Below are 11,871 nucleotides of genomic sequence, written 5' to 3' on the forward strand. Positions count from 1 at the left end.
GTCGTGTGGCGGGGTCGCGAACAGAAATTAAAGTGTTACCAAAATAATAGCAACAAATTGCCTTCGCCCGAACAACGTCACAACACAAAAATGTCGCGATTCACCCAGCGGGTGACCTTTAACTGGGGGCCACAGCGGGTGGTCAAGGGGTTGGGCTCCGGCCACATGGTGTGACATTTATTTAAATTAAGCCAACGCAATGGAAGGATAGCAGTTAGACATGCGAGTCCTGGGCGGACAGGATCGGCACTTAGCCGCACTTAATGTGGGCCAAGTATTCGACGGCTGTAACTCCATTTTGCGGCGGTAATCAAAACCAAGACACTTTATTATGAACGAAACTTGTGTAATTGTTTAATGTCGAATTTCCACCCACTCAACTGCTTCGGTTTTTTCTCGCCACAATTCTCAGTATCCTGTTCGCTCTTTCGGACGTTTTTTTTTTGTTGCAAGGCGCTAAATAAGAATTAAAGTGCGCAAAGTGTTTCCTTTTAATGGCCATTTCCATTTCGCCAGGGTCCTTGTTGTCGCTCCTTCTGTTTTACAATGTCTGAGCTAACAAAGGAAAGCCTTCCCCTTTGGGTTTTCTTCAGCAGTTTCTGTTCCCTTTTTATTTTTTTTCTTACTTTTTCGCCCAGCTCGAGTTGGAGAAAAATGCAACTGGAACGTGAGTCGCGTTCAGTGTTCAGCGTTCAGCGTTCAGCGTTCGACGGATATCCGTTTGCAGAGAGCCGGAAGGTGAGATGCAGTTTCCACTCCTTGCCAGCTGCAATTGCAGTTGCAGTGGCTGAATGAAACCTAAATGCCCGGCAAGCGGATATGTCGCGCAGAATGGTGAATGCCTGACTGTAAGAATCCGGATTCGAAACGCCAAGTTGGGCAGATGCAAAGTGGGGCAACCTTAGCTGCTGCTGCAGCCAAGGAAACCTCATTTTAATTATGGTGCTGAAATATTTATGCCAGAAATGTGCGAGTGTGTGTGTGCAAACGTCTTTTTCCTGGCCTAATTGCGCTTTATCCACAGAGCCCAGCTGGTTTTGAGAGGAGCGTGGAGCGCCGAAATAAATGCATAAATTGATGGGAATTTAGTGCCGGGCAAGCAACGTGCCGTGCTTAGGTTTGTTTGCCGGCACGAAACACAATTAGTTAAGCCGCATCAGAGCCAACACCAATATCATACATAATTCCTGGCAAGTGCACACGACGCATTGCAACGGTATGGGTATGGGTATGGGCATTGCCATCGCCAGGATGCCATTGCACTGCATTCTCGACTAAATAAACACACGGCAATATAATGTCGAGGACGAGATGTGAATTTCGGTTTGCTTTGACATTTGTTTGGCCTGCTGCTTGGCTCTCTATTTGTCCTACAGTCCCACTGTCCCACTATCCAGCTGCCCATCTGTCCACCTGGCCACGTTCACATCCAGGTCCTTGGTCACGCCCACCTGGCCGGGGAAAACCAAACAATCAGCTTGTTCCCGAGCAAACACGTCAAATGCGTATGCTTAATATTGCATAACGCCGTATGCATTCCAAATGCACATTAACTGCACACAAATACGAACCCACACATACCCACACATACTCACACTTACTCACACACGTGCAGAGATTGTGTCGTTGGCGGTTGCCGGGAAATTGTAGCCGTGCGCCACCTAGCGATGCAAAATTGAATTATGAATAATTACGTTTTCCGTGCTGTTGTTGCTGTTTTTCATGACACAGTTCGAACGCATACAAACGCCGAAAATGAACTTTCAACACGGATCACTGAATACTCTTACGCTCATTCAAACCCTTAAAATTTCTTGCTTTTATTCAACATAACGACCACAAAAATGGTTTGCTTGAGAATGCATTTTAACGCATTTATATATATCAACTAATAACAAATATTTTGCAAGCCACATCGAAAGGCATTCGATAAAAACTGAAGCATGAGCCTAATTGCCCGAAATATTTTTCAGACTAAAATATATGCTATCCAAATTTAATTGCATGGATTGGAAACTAATATATTGAATAGTTTTTGGGGAAAACATAAATGATTTCGTTTCCTAGTCAATAAAAAATATTCCTAATGGTCATGGAGAATGAAACATTTTTATTCAAGTTATCGGTGAACGGAATATATTGCAAGTGGAAACCAAGCAAATTCGTTAGATTTTCAACTCATGCATATTTTCGTAAGAGAACTTCGTTGGCAAAACCCTTCAAAACTTAAAGTAAACCCCAAAGTCCTTGAAACCCAGGGATTCTAGTTTCAGTTAGCACCCGAAAATAAGAAAATCCAATTTTGAAGGGTATGAGTATGGTTTTCTTCGAACCTTGCGTTACCCGTGAGGAGGTAACTTTAATATTTCGTATTCAAGCCATGGAATTTCCCAAGCGATAGTGTGTTTATGTGTAGGTGTGTGTTTGCCTTGGCTTTCGTATGACGGAAAAGCCACCGCACTCATTGCACGTGCTCCGTGGTCGACGATTGCATTTCACCGGCATCGGAGTTAGCAGAATTTGCATTGCCAGTCGACGTCGTCGGTGGCTTGTGTTTGTGCAAGGCAAACTCATTTGGCTTTTTGGCACATTAGGCGGTTAGCAGCAAGAAGCTGGATTCTTCCGAACAACCAAATACAAGGACGAGCTGCCAGGGCGGTCAGGACCTCAAGCAGAGCCCACGAACAATGGAGGCACTGCCTCGACCGCTGATGGCGATGGCGATGGCGATGGCAATGGTGGCGGTGACGGTGACGGTGATGCTGATGCCGTTGTAATTGGCCCTAATCTACTTAGCTCATGGCATTGAGGGGACGCTGTCCCCGAACACAATGCCCGCCCTGGACGCACGCTTTCACAATGAGCCTTTGCCCAGCGCCAGTCATTGTGTCCGCCTGTATTCCCCAGCTTTCAGCTTCCAGCTCACAGCTCTCTGCTCCCTGCTCCTGGCTCCCGGCCATTTACTCGTCCGTCCGCCAACCGAGTCTAACAAGTCCAAACAATTGACAAAATGAAGCGACAACGCCGAACGAGTCTGAAACGGGCCAAATCTAATTTAGCGCAAGTGATGGCAGTAGTCAGGTCAGGTTGGGTGCCCGGGATGTTGGGGGGCGCACGGAGCGGCAAGGACATGGGCAGGTATTGTGCCCCAAGGTGCTGCACAAAGAAAAAATGTCAACTTTTCGAGTATCTGTTACAAAATAGGTTTAAAACTTTGTTAGCTTAGGCTATTGACATCGAAATAGATTATCGAACTTTAGGCTTTGAAGGCTCAAGTAAAATACTTTGTTGAACGATCCTTAAGGGTACATCATTGCAATATTTCGTCTTTAAATTTCAATTTTTTCCCAGTGTATGTTTAGGCCACTTGCTGTGCTCTTTTGACAGTAGCTTAGTAAATACATATTTCATGCTTAATTTTTATAAACTTTGTGAGGCAATTTTTGTCGCAGCATTTTTTTACTGCTTTCTGAGGAGAGCATATGTGCCGCTACTTGTTCTGGTCCGCATTATTGTAAAACAGCCAGCAGCTGCTCGGCCGCATATCAGCGTCATAGTCATAGCCATTGCCATTGCCATCATCATAAAGCCCCATCTCCTGTTGGGAAAATCCGATTCCGCAACATGATGAGGCTGAGGGGCATTATTTTGGGTGTCGCCGTTGATGAGCGTAAAAAGCAATTGTTGCGCCATGGCTAATAGACATTGAGTAACGCGCACCTCCTCCTTGTTTTGTTCGTTGGCGTCCTTGAGTTTCCTTGGGATTTGCGTTGTCCTGGCATGACAAAATTCTACACACTTGTACTCGAATTGTATTATGTCCTTGCCAGGCATTCAATATATTCACTGGGCCATGTGATTACGCTGGGGCGCTCACATGTGCCTTCGCTCACATGCCTCGTCATGCCACGCCCCCCATCCTTCAGTTGCCCCCCCTTCCTCCTACCATCCGCCCACTTTGCCTTCCAATTGTAATGCGAACGCCACTCGAGTGGCATACAATTATGGCATTTTCCATTGAAATCCGCTAAAAAGTATTTTGCTTAAGCTCCTCCTCGGCACTTGAACAGTTGCCCATTAATTTGGCAAACAAGCGCGGGTGTGGAGGATCCTCCTCCAACCCCATCCAATTAATTAGCATCAAACGGGACGGGAGGGGACGAGACGGGAAGTACCAGAGTACAAGAGGAATAAAATAAATAAGAAGTGAAACGGGCGAAAAATGCGCCATGGGCACGCAACAACAAAGACAACAAGGACATCTGACAACCTCTGACCGACTGCTGTTGCAATGAACTTTGACACGAAGTGTCAACTGTACTGCTCCGCTAAAATGCCATACAAGAAAATCTACTTAGCGAATTTCGAAGCAAGACAGCAATTAGGCAGGCACCGCCGCGCGAAGGGGCCTCCTCTTAAAACTGTCACCTGGCGTCACTGACGCTGATTGTTAACTGAAGTTGGCAGCTCCCGGTCCCCAAAAACTATTGCCAGCAAGGGCCGACAGCCTTCTACTCTTCATCCCACCCACTCTCAAGACTTCGAGTCCTCTTGGTTGAACAATTTTTTATAAGCTGCCAAAAAGTTTGCCAGCGCCTTTTGCCTGCCTCATCGCTTGAGAGCCATTTTTAAGCGGTTTTTGACTAATTGAAACTTAACTTTTTATTAGAACTAAAGAGTGGAGTAAGTCAAAGATTGGTCCAACTATACTTTAAATAATTGAAAATAACCTTACAGCTATTTTCGAATCAACAGCTTTGGGCCTGAGTTTTTAAAACTTAATGCGAGTCCATATTTGTCTAGCGCCTTCGAGAGATCCCCATGCACGAGCGCCTAAAAGCACACACCACATTGATATACCAGATTACGTGCAACTGCGACGCGTTTTTTCTGTGTGTGTATGTGTGGGAAAAACCTGGAGTGATGTATCTCGTTGTGGGTGTGCGTGCACAAAACTTTTGCAAGCCCCACAACCAGAAACAACACAAAAATTCTGGCTACACAAGTACAAAAAAAAAGCAAGAGAATATAAGAAATAACACTTGACATTGACAAATTAGTTGCAGAAGACAGCACGAGCACTCCCAGCATTTTCCGTGGGTGGGTTAACTCAGCGACAGCTGTGCGGGCGGTGGGTTGTGGTGCTGGGGGCGGTGGTGGTGCGGGGGGTGGTGGAGCTGGTGCTGGGGGTAGTGGCATAATGGGGTGGTGGGGACGCTTCGAGGTTAAAAATAATAAAATACCTACTGACATGATAGACACGAGAGACTTTTCCTTTTATTTAGCTTAGATTGGAAAAGTTTCGACAGTCCAGCTGGTTGGCCAAGGGGGCGGAGGGTTGGTATGAGTATCTATACTGGGTATATAGCCAGTGGAGCGGGAGGTATCTGACTTTGCAGCACTTGCACTTGAGCAGCGGCGGCGTCCACTGAATAATGTCCGGCAGCCAGTCCGGGAGTCCAGATCCTTCTGCCTCCCCGGAGCGATTTACCACGAACATGTGTAGCTAATGCTGCTTATTATATAACTTTGGACCACCACTAACCCACTCCGCAGCATCTGTATGTGGGTCAGGGCTATGCCATGGTTGAATGGATTGCAGAACGGAGAGGAGGACACAAAATTTCGCACAATTTATTGCATAGTTGCAGGCGCAAGAGTAGTTAAAGTAAATCTCAACATAAACTCCCGCAGCTGGGAGCGGTTGGTAGGGGATTCGCATTAAACTTTTGCCTAATGAGTTATATGGAAACTGCTGCTGCGTAGCGGAGGATTCTGAACGGAGAATGTTGAATGTTGAATCGAGTAAGTTGTGGGGTGGTGCGGTGGTGGGGGTTCCCGGGTCCCGTGAATGGAAAACAATTATAAGCGCGCCAAAAAGTATGCAAGTAATTTTTTACAAGCGCCTCCACAGTACATTACTTGCAGGGCAAAACTTTTCCGCTCCAGTTTGTCGGTGGGTCGGCGTGCGACTGACAAACTTTTGTTGCTTTCAATTTATTTTGCAAGTTTTTCGCCCCACTTCGGTTCAGTTTGAGTCCAGGCCGAGTTATGCAACAAATAAATCACGCGAATTCCTCGAAATGAGCAACAAACCCCAGAGTCTATCACAATCTAAGCTCTGCTCAATGTATGCGAAAGTTTTGACAACTTGACCCATCCCGGACTTTTGCTTTTCCAAGGCTAGAAGATATCTGTCCGTTGGCCACTGATTAATATTTACGAGTATTTCAATTTGCTAGATTGTTTGGGGGCCAGTCAAATGCCATAAGCGCTTTTCCCTGACACTTTTTTTTTCTGTAAAGCAAACGGCAGGCAAGGCTTTGGGAAACAAAAAATTGTTTTTAAAATTTCCTTTTTTTTATCATAAAACAAGAGAGAACGCTATAGTCGAGTTCCCCGACTATCTGATACCCGTTACTCAGCTAGTGGAAGGGAGAAGGAGAGTCTTAAACACAGTTTTTGGCGGTTTGTAGGCGTTATAGTGGGCGTGGCAAAAAGTTTTTTGGCAAATCGATAGAAATTTACAAGACTAATACAAAAATGAAAAAATATCAAAACATTTTTCAAAAGTGTGGGCGTGGCAGTTTTGGGCGGTTTGTGGGCGTTAGAGTGGGCGTGGCAACATGATTCCACAAACTTGCACTGCGTCTATGTCTCTGGAGTCTGTATGCTTAATCTCAACTTTCTAGCTTTTGTATTTCCTGAGATCACAGCGTTCATACGGACGGACAGACAGACGGACAGACGGACAGACGGACATGGTCATATCGACTCGGCTATTGGTCCTGATCAAGAATATATATACTTTATATGGTCGGAAACCCTTCCTTCTGCCTGTTACATACTTTTCAACGAATCTAGTATACCCTTTTACTCTACGAGTAACGGGTATAAATACGTTTTGAATCCCGTTGCCAAAACTTTGCAATTTCAAGGGGAGACGCTCGAGGCTTGATTGAGTGGCGCTAGGAGCTGAGAGGATGTTTTTTGCTTTTAGGCAGTTTTTGACATACTTTGAAGCTGCTGCTGCTTTTCGGCTTGAAGTTTATTAAAATTGAGCCATGGTGCCGGACTCTCTAATTTATCAGCCATTTTCAACGGCACTCAGCATTCACCACTCTTTTTTATTTTTTTGCTCAGCTGACGGCTTCCTAAGTGCGGCACTTCATTTGCATTTAAAATGTTTTCGCCAGCTCAGTTGCCAGTTGCCCGTTTTCAGTTTTCAGTTTCCAGCTTCTGGCTCCCAGTTGCCCGTAGCCCGTTGCTGAACTTTGGCCGTTCATTTGGCACATTGCTCATTGTTGGCCGGAGTGGGTCAAGCGTTTATTTGTTTGGATTTGCCTCGGTTTTGGCCATTCCGTTTGCGGTTTTTCGCCACCTCCTTGGCCTTAGACGGTCGAGAAGGCTTCGATTTTGGCCAGCCAAGTCCGCAATTCTCCTCAAATGAAATTACCTTGAAAAATGGCCACCCCCAACCAGCGAAGAGGATTCCCGGGTCTTTCCTAAGTATGCCATAAAATGCTACACAAAATTCCTTATGAGAATTTACGTATTTAAATGATTGCTGCAGCAGCAGCAAGGAGGCATTGAGATAAAAGAGAGCAAAAAGGGTCCTGCTTAATTTATGAACATTTTCCAGCTACCGAAATATATTCGAAACATATTCGGGTGCGTGGCACATCGTAAATTAAAGGCTAATTGCAGGCTTTGAAGATGATGAACTTCGGGGCTGGCGGGACCCGGCATATTAAAAATTAATTAACATTTTTTAATTTATTTATTCTGCGTCTTCATGGACAGTGTCCACTTCCACCGGCAAATCGCGAGTGGAAATTAACTTGCTGCTGCCACTGTAGCCTTAGGCGAGGTCAGAGGAAAAGCGCTCGGAAAAGCTGCAGATGAGCAGATGAGCTCTGCGGAAAAGAACTCGAAAGCGGAAAAACAAACAGCAGATATGCGAAAAGCATGTCATGACCTTTAAAACTTAAAGATTATGCGAATTCGTAACTTATCAGCAATATAAAAGCTTCATTATTCACAAAGTGAATACCAATAAAAGTACAATTTGTCCAATTCTCAATAGGCGGTTCATATTTACATAAATAACACAATGCCATATTACATAACATCAATGTGGGCTATTGTGTGGTGCTATTATTGTTTAATTGTTTAATAATAAACAATTATTTATTGCTGGAATAACCATGGGCTCATGTAAAGTATTCAACATCACCGCATAATCTAATTTAAGCTATTTGAAAAATATGTGATCTTATTAGTTGCTTTTGTTTGTGAAAATATGCTTTACATATCCTTGGGGCATCCACAAAGGAATTTAAATTTAATGAAGATCAAACATAAATATTTGAAATGAAAATGTTGACACATATGCACAATAATTCAGGTTGCTATATTCTGAAGTACCTACATGGAGGTTCAGCAATTATATTGACATGTCCATTTATATTTATAATTGCCAGGATATTGAAGCTTCCGCTGACGAGTTTTTTCGTGCTTCCGCGTTTTTAATGGAAAATATATATTTTTTGCAGTGCTCGATTGGTTTAAAATAGCGCCGTCGTGACCCCCGGCCACATCCGGATCCACTTCCATCTCCACCACCACCACCACTTCCACCAGCAGCTCCAATTTCCCAATCCTCCTGCGCGGGCAGACGAAAAGTTTGGCGTGGCCATGCAGCCAACTTTGACACTTCCCGAAATTAATTACTTTAAACCAAGTTCGCCCAGTGCCACGCCCACGGATACAGGGACACTGGAACACTGGGACACAGCAGCCGCCGCTGTCCGAGCGAAATTAAATAATAAATTATTATTTCTGTGCGAGCCAATGAAGTGTGGCAAATTTAATGGGGCGCCACGGCCCTGCGAGTACATAGTTCGGCTAGTGCGCCACTTCAAAGTAATTGCGAAGGACTCCCATCGTCCCAACGACCAACAATCCTGTCGGGGATCCACACGAGCGCATGGCAACGGCAGAGTACAAAACACAAAAATAAATAAATTATAATAAATGACTTTAATCTTTCAGCATAATTTCAGTGCAGGGCAATTATTGACGCCCGGCTGCCTTGGCTCGCTTTAAATTAGATTTTCATTTTGTTTTATTTATATACTTTCGAGCGTTTCCCCCCATTCAAGATTTATCAGAGCGAGCATCGAGGGTACTGTCGAGTTCTGGCAAAAATTTCCAGCGAAATGTGTCCCTTACTTTTGCTGTTTTGCACTACTTTGCACTACTAGCCGCCCCTTCCATCGTCAACAGGTGCAACGATTTGGCCAGGCTTTACGTTAGAATGCACACCTTGTCAAGCACTTGTGGCATTGTCAGCCTGGGCCTCGGAGGCTTGGAGGCAACTTACCAGAAACCATTGCTGCCTCTTCCAATCGCGATCTATGCGATTCCATCACTTGGCTTACCTGTAAGCAGAAAATGCACTCTGGTTAGTGGGCGAAGATATAAGGAGTGAGGGAGTTGAAAGAAACACAAAAGAGGCAGCCAAATGAGAATTGATTGCAGGCCCAAAAATATACACCACCGTAAACCGTACACCACATCCTATTCCCACTTCCAGGACACCAAGGACAATCCCATTAGACTCGCCCGCGTGTGTGTGTGCGTGTGTCTTCGTGTAGAAAGAAAAAAAAAAATCGGCTTAGAGCCCCAATAAGAATCAACACAAAATGTGTCAACACCTTTATGTTGCCACACCCCAAAGAAACAGCTCCGAAAAATGTGTCCCTCTTCGCCAATGCTTGGCTGCTCCTTCGATTTCGGCTCCCCTGCGTGGCTGGCTTTTAGGGACAACATGTTTTGCGATGGCTCAGGACGCATATTTGTGCCAACGCAGTGGGTGGAAAGGAAAATCTATATTCATGGGGCGCAAACACAAGGGGACAGACACATCTACATACGCATAAGCAAATTATGAGCCATCGCTCCCCAGTTGAACGAGCATCCGAAGAAAAGCCAACATTTTGTGTCGGGTTAACGTACTTCCTTTAAGAGCGCCACACAAAATATGCTCCCGTAATAAAGAAATATTCAAAATCCCAGAAAAATTGTTGGGAAAATTTTGTGAGTTATATAAATTTGCATTTCCGTATCGATTTTAGCATGCAACTATACTCAAATATAATTTCTATTATGCACTTTGCACAGCTGCAAACATTCTTTTAAGTAAAAGGGCGACTTATGAACAAAATATACTTTTTATAAAAAGATTTTCAATTTATAAATACATCTTCTTTCATATGCCATCCCTTAGGTGCCGAACCCTTTCGGGAGTGTAATCTGTTGAGCTCCTTCGTTCCACTGCGGCAGTAACAAGTCATCCGTGTGAGTTCCACCTGCTGAACCCTTTGCCCTTTTCCGCTGGCAAAGGTATTTGCATTTAGTGGAAACCAAATTTGCGAGCTGGCCTAAAAACAGGTTGCCCTTAGCCCCGTCGATAAGTAGGCGATGGGTAATGGGTGGTGGTGTAGGAAGTGGGAGTTGGGTGGTGGGCAGGAGCCAGGTGGTCCTTAATCCAGCGACTGTCATAATTTGACGTGCACACGGATACTTGGCAACAGGATGTGTGTGCGTGCGTGTGTGCTGCCTTTATGGGTGTGTGGGTGTGTGGGTGCGACCGGCACAGTGAGGCGTAAAATTCTGTTGCCAGATTCATTCGTTCAATCCGCGCCAAGCTTTCTGTCATCCCTTCGACCCCGCAATGTCAATGTCAACTCGTCCACCTCCTCGTTTCCGCCTTTTCCACCTGCTGTCAAGGTGTTTGGCTCTCTTTTATCGCCGCTTTTGTTGTTTTGTTCCAGGACATTTTTTGCTGTTTTGTGTGTGTGGACTCTGTGGCCTGTGCGATTTGCGTAATTTTCAGGTTCATTTAGCGTTTAATGCTTGTAAAGAAATTTTAATTTTATGGCCAACAGCCAAAGGCGCTCGAAAAGCGGCCGTCAGCAGCCAGCAACCAGCAGCCAGAAAGGTGAAAACAAATTTCATAAAGGATTATGTGCGCCTCGCTGGATTTTTATGCCAACCAGCTGGAATTTAAACGAGGATACACTCGTATCCTTGAGCAGCGAAAATGGAAGCCAGCTAAGCGATATCGCATTAGCCGCTTAAAGCTACGGTTCCCACGACAAGTTGACAAATTATTTGGGTAAATATTTGCGTGATTTCGATAATGATGTTAGATTCAGTTCGGTTGGCTTGAGTTTCGCTCGTGTGCGTATGGGCTTGGAATTGTTGTGGTCGCCGCGGTTCCGCTCGCATACATGCGAACACACACATATACACAAACGTACGTATGTCTGTAAGTTCGAATGTGGGCGAGCAGTCAAGCCAAACACTATTAATTAGCTGATAGTCAGGGGCTTCGGGGGTGCTTCTCACATATTGAATATTAATTACACCACCCCCTCGGCCCCCGTGGCACCGCCAATTGTCCTAGCATTCAAAAGCTAATTAAGCGACCATTGACAACCACAACAGCCAAATGTGAGCAACGCAAACAATTTAATTCGAAAACACTTAGGGCATTCGCTTCAATCAAGATAGCTTAAGCACGCACGAAATCCTTTTGGGGGTGTGCGGGGTAATTAGCACCTAGATCCCTCCACTGAGATCCTAACTGGCCACTGGCCACGGGAGATTCAATGGGGAAGTTGACCCGAGGGGAAGTTGACCCGCCAACGAAAGAGTAACTCCAAACTCATCCTTGGAAAGAAATAAAAAGAACCCAGTGGGTGGTTCGCATAAAGAATGATTAGGAAACAGAGTAAATAGTAAATTGGAAACTATATCACGCTATTTTTGTAGGTACCCAAAATAACTACAAAGACGTTATTG

Source organism: Drosophila yakuba, chromosome 3R (assembly GCF_016746365.2).
Source record: "Drosophila yakuba strain Tai18E2 chromosome 3R, Prin_Dyak_Tai18E2_2.1, whole genome shotgun sequence".
Lineage (NCBI taxonomy): Eukaryota > Metazoa > Arthropoda > Insecta > Diptera > Drosophilidae > Drosophila > Drosophila yakuba.